Below are 6,000 nucleotides of genomic sequence, written 5' to 3'. Positions count from 1 at the left end.
TTAAATAGTCAAAAAGGAGGAGTAAAACGAATCTCATTATCCCCGACTTTCCGGCCGTGTTATTTTTATTTAAGATTTTATTCCTTATGTAGCTTTGTGGACGTAAGCTTATACTCAATGGTGTAAAATAAAGTAAAGGATTAAAATATTAATATGAAGCGAAAATGTTGAAGATACCTGTGTCCATTGGCTATAGATAGATCAAGCAGTCCGTTGTCGGAAAGCGGACCCCAGACCTCAAATTATTGTGCAAAGGGTTCAACTGGAAACACGCAAGAGAGAGAGAGACACAACGTCTGTCTTAAAAAGATTTCTTAATATTTTTAAGAACACATTAAAAATCACGAATATTACAGTTTTGATGTGAAGGGCTGAGAAGTATTGTTTCTTAGAGACTTCAAAGCTAATATGAATCAAAAAATTGCCTGCATTATGTATAAGATAGAATTGGCGAATTTTCTGCGTTGTTACCTTGGTATACCGTGTATAGGTATAATGGATGTATAAATTGGTGTCCGCCATGATCGCTCAGTGTGTTTAGGCTGTTTGCAGGCGTGCCTGCCGTGCAGTTGACTTGCTCAGCAAATCGTCTGTGTTTACATTCAATTATTGTCAGGCGATTTCTCTAAAACCGTCTAGATAAATTCATTGATAAATTAAATTTTCTTGAATTGATTTCAAATGCAAGGGCAAATAACTAAATCTATATTTGACCATATTTATTTGTTTTGTAAATAAAAGTTGGTTCAATTGAGTGATAACATTATGATACATTCATTCAAGTCTTCCCTCACAAAAAGCCTCCCAAACACAGCTCCGTAATAAAACAAAATATATTTACATACAACCTTGGAAGGCACTTGGCAATATTGAGGTTGGCCAACAAAGAAGTTTAAAAATGATTATTTTCGTGGTAAATTGCGTTTACTCGGAATAACGATGACTTGAATCTTGCCGCTGGGAGCTGAGAAAAGTTTGCAAACGGCAAAAAATGTGAGGGAAAATGTGGCCACGCCGCGCCCCGTCGATCATATTGAAATGTTTTTGTTTCCTGCTTCTTGTCACGAGTTTTGCTACAGATATTTCAACTTATCTTTATGGGAATGTGGCAATTTATGGTGTTTTTTCCGTAGATTTGTGCAGAAATGGTTTTTTTTTAAATAAACGTAACAATTTTCTGTCAATAAGAGCAGCTGTAAATTAAGCCATACCAAAACCTTATTTGTTTATTATTACTAAATTATACGTCATGCATGAAGAGAGTAATGAATGTGAATGAAGCGAAGGAAGTATGCAGAGATCGTGGCAAGTGGAAAGATGTAGTCTTTGCCTACCCCTCCGGGAAAGAGGCGTGATTTTATGTAAGTATGTTGTATTATACGCCATTTTGGTTATGCCAGATTCTATTTTGAAAATAAATGTTTATTTTAATAATTTCTTTAATTTGTTAGGTACTACTACTATATAATACGCGGTGTTTTTTTAAATAATAATAGTACAGAACTATTCGTTCTCGAGTCCGATTCGCATGTGGCCCCGTTTTTTTTATTCCACCAGACGTTTAGACTTACGTTAATGATGATTCTTATTGACGGAAATCGGTTTACAGGTTTCATAGTTACAGGAGTGGGAAAAAAACTTAATGAATAGCCCATTCTTTAACCTATCACTTCATTAGTAGGTAAGTATATAGATTTCTAAACTTTAGAAAAATTATATGATGACGCAATATATTTAATACTCATGCTAAACAAAAGTATAGTTTTCAGGATACATTTTTTTTTTCTTTAAAGCTTTTTATTTTCAAAACAGTCATTTTCCTTTTCCAACGGCGGTGTTAGACAAACAAGTTTTTTCGGAAACACCTAAGGGCCTTAACTACCTGAGGAAAAACAATGTGCTTTAACTAATAACCTCATTATACCGGAGGAATGTTCCCTCAACATACAAATGAGGCCTTCTATTTGTCACCTTGAATGCAAGTCGTGAATAAATTTCACAATGACGGAAGCTGGGGAAGTGTTTGCTCCGAGCAAGATATATTACATTATTCCAAATATTCGAAAGGTCTCGTAGGAAGTCTCTCTGGGACAAACAAAGGTGTATTCATAGTTACGATGCCGTGAATGCAGACTTCGCACTAAAATGAAGTTTTGCACAATAGTCAACTTGTATATTATAACTGTTTACAAAGTTCAGGTACGTACTGAGAGGATTCTTATGTTATAAAAGCTACGCATTTAATACTTTTGCCATTAAACCAAACTAAAAGGAACATAATGTTGGAAATATAACAGTAGAGACTGTTTCCAGCTTTTTATTTGACAATAATTTTTGATTTTAACTTTTGCATTGGATTTTTTTTTATTTTATTGGAATATACTTAGTTCTCAATACAGATGACGAATCTATAATAATCCACTAGACCGATTTATTTGAAATTAAGAATGGGTTCCATTTTTTTTTAAATATTGGAGAAATATTTTCTCAATCCTTTTATTCATTTTTCTATTCTTCCTATATGTACGGTCTGGCCGCAATGCGGTGGCGGGTAGTGGTCGCAGTTTGTTCTAGATCCAATCTAAAGCTGTGTGCACACCGAGACAACGAACACCAAGGAATGCCTTTCGTTGGACCGTCTGGGTGATTATTTAAGAAATATGTCTGTTTTTTTATTTGCGGTTAACCTCATCTTTACATTCGTGAATCGATTTCCTGGATTTTATCAATAAATTCCAAGATTCATGTTCATGAAGCGAAAAACAACACCTTACTTGAAAGCTAAGAAATGTTCTTTTCACCCAATTTTCATTGGGTCGGTGTGTTCGCAGCTTAAATAAGTTATTGATGGAATGTAAGAACATATAAGCGGACTGACAATGGTAGTTTGCGGGCTCGGCGATAGTTAAGTATTTTCTAAAATGTAAGTACGGTCTGTATCAGACTAGCTACAAAGTGCTATGCCAAATGAGCTTCATATTTAAGAAAAAGTTGTCAAATACTGGATTTAAATTATTAAATTATATTATTAAAGAAATTATATATTAATCAATAAGCCAAATAGCTGAACGTGGCCGTATGTATGTATGTAGAAATTATACATCGTCTTTATCCTTCACTAGGTCGATCGCGCAGTAATCACATTATTAAATACATTATGTATTTTTATTTGAGAATCATATTTTTCTTTAATATTGGAATGAGTCTGTTAAATTTTATTCGTTATGTTTAAGTTATATTTTTGTTCTTCAATGTATTAGGTATTTGGTTCAAGTACTTTCAGATATAGTTTCTAGCCAATTACAGAAATCGAACCCAAGAGCCGTGACGGGGTGGAACGAGAACAGATTAACGAAGTTTTTCCGCGAACAATGATTAATGTCAGTTCAACAACAACTTATTTAACCTGTATTTCTTCGAGTTTTATTAAGTTCCCGCTAGTAACTCTTCGTAGCTAGATATCTACTATATACATATTCATACCTACATAAAATCACGTCTCTTTCCTAAAGAGGTATGCAGGGACTTTTCTACGTACCATGATACCTTCATACTTTTTTCACTATTTTACATATTTTTAGACATACCTCTTTTCCAGAGAGGTAAAATGACACAATATCTTTCCACTCTCTTTAAAGGATACTTTATTGATTATTACAAAAATACTTTGATTAAGAAATTGGTTAAATTTATCTGACCTAGGAAAAAAACGAGAGAGAGATTGAATTGTTTAAATGTGAAATGTTACATCTTAAAGGGCGTACATTGCCCTATTTTGAAAACCTTATCAGTAGGTAGCACGTAACTTATGAATGAAAAATAATAGGCCTACTGGAATCACAGATAAGAACAGCTGTCGTTTCATATTGAGAGAATTTTTTTATTTTTAAAAGGAAATATCTCTAAACAAAAAGACACAGGCAAAAAAGAATTCTAAACCTCTATTGTAAAATATTTTCATAGTAAATCCTATTGCTTCTCATGTTTGGCACTACTGCCAAAGATTTATTATTGCGTCTTTTCATTATTCTGGAATCGTTTCAGCAAAAATATATCTACGTTAAGCTCCAGAACACACGTGCCTTCGGAGAGCCAGGTGCGGCTCATGCTGGAAACCAGAATTTCACTAGCATACCGAGGATATGAAAATAATTTGTCAAAGACGGCCTGTTTTGTGCAGATGTCGGATTCTCGCCGCTGAACCAAAATGCGGTCTCGAGTTCAATTCCCGGTTAGGTCATGATAAAAAGAACATTTTCGGATTGGTCTGGGTCTTTGATGTATAACTTTAAAATAAAGTATAATTGAGTTAGTGTCTCATGATACAAAATTTTTATTAACTTTGGGGCTAGCTCAATCTGTGTGATTTGTTCCATATCTATATATATAAAACTCTTCCGTTACTGAGTGACTGATTGACAGACAACGCACAGTCGAAACTACTGGTCGTAGACAGCTGAAATTTGGAATGTAGGTTCCTTGGGATATGTAGGGGAGCACTAAGAAAGGATTTTTGGAAATTCAACCCCCAAGGGGGGGAAAAGGGGTAAAAACGTTTCTATGAAAAATCTTATTCCTTGGGTTTATAAACTTGAAACTTGGCATGAACACGTACATAGGCAAGTAAATATGTTTGACATTATAAGTTTTTTCAAACTACCCTCCAATCGTGATTTAGGTGGTGCGATTGGGTGACTGATTTATTAACGCACAGCCGAAACCGCTCGGTATAGGAGTCTGAGATTTTGAACAGAGGTTCCTTTAGTAACATAAGTGTGCACTAAGAAGGGATTTTTGAAATGTCAACCCCCAAGGGGGGGAAACGGGATAAACTGAGCCGGGGCTGCGGGAAAGTTCTAACGAGATACCGTGGCCCCGGAACGCAAAGGGCAACTGAAGGAACGAGGTGGGTTTTAGTCAGTAAAAGTCTGACACTCCCTTCCGTTCGACCCAGAGCGGGAGAGGTCATTTGATGATTTCCCATCCTTAAAAAAAAAAGACTTTGTATGACAACTTTCAGTCGTCTCTTTAACATACATAATTATGTACATACATGCATAACATTAATAACATCACGCCTTTAAATCCCTATTTTGTGTTAACACTACCCATACAAACAGCTACGAAATTTGTCCGCATCCATTTTCACCTAAATTCTTAACGTTAATGAGATTTACTTTTTATTATCAGGTCAACCTAATAGCCTCACATGTACGTATAACTTCGTAAGAATTTTCTTTCAACTCCTAACCGTTGAGGAGTTGTACCTTCCATCATCAGCTCATTCACATGGGATGATGACTATCAGACGCAAATACTTAAACAGATCTATGAAATTGTCAAAAACGTAATTGCCTGTAAATTTGAGGTTTGCCCTTGATTTCCCTGGAATACCATCATCAGATCCTGACTAGGTAACAACGGGACCAACTTGAAAGTATACTCTACCGAACAAAAAAAGAATCACGTAAATCGGTCCATAAATCTCGGCGTAATCGGTATGCATAAATAAAACACCCGAATTTTATTTTCTATTAACTATCACGAGTTGTCTCGATGCTCGATAGATGGCGTTGGCATCGAGATAGATCGCGCTACGGTTTCGTTACCGTCATTTAGCTAGGTAGCGTAAAATATTTTAATTTATCGTGTAATTTTAGCAGCGCCCCTAGCTGACATACGCGAAACTACATATTACACACTACAAATATTTTGATTTGAAATTAAATCCTGTTTTTTTTTCTTTTGAGACGATGATTTTGTCTCGCTGTACTTTTTCTATATAGATTTGTATGTATACTAATATTATAAAGAGGAACAATCTATTTTTTTATATGTTTGTTTGTTTACACATGTAATCGATAAACTCCGAAACTACTGAATCGATTTCAAACATTCACCATTAGAAAGCTACATCATCCCTGAGTAACACAGGCTATATTTAATTCCAGTTGTAACAGGATTTCAGCCTGTGGAAGAAAAAGCCCTGTCGAGATCATT

This window comes from Amyelois transitella, chromosome 20 (genome assembly GCF_032362555.1).
Source record: "Amyelois transitella isolate CPQ chromosome 20, ilAmyTran1.1, whole genome shotgun sequence".
NCBI classification, from domain to species: domain Eukaryota; kingdom Metazoa; phylum Arthropoda; class Insecta; order Lepidoptera; family Pyralidae; genus Amyelois; species Amyelois transitella.
Note: the sequence above shows the minus strand (reverse complement) of the source record.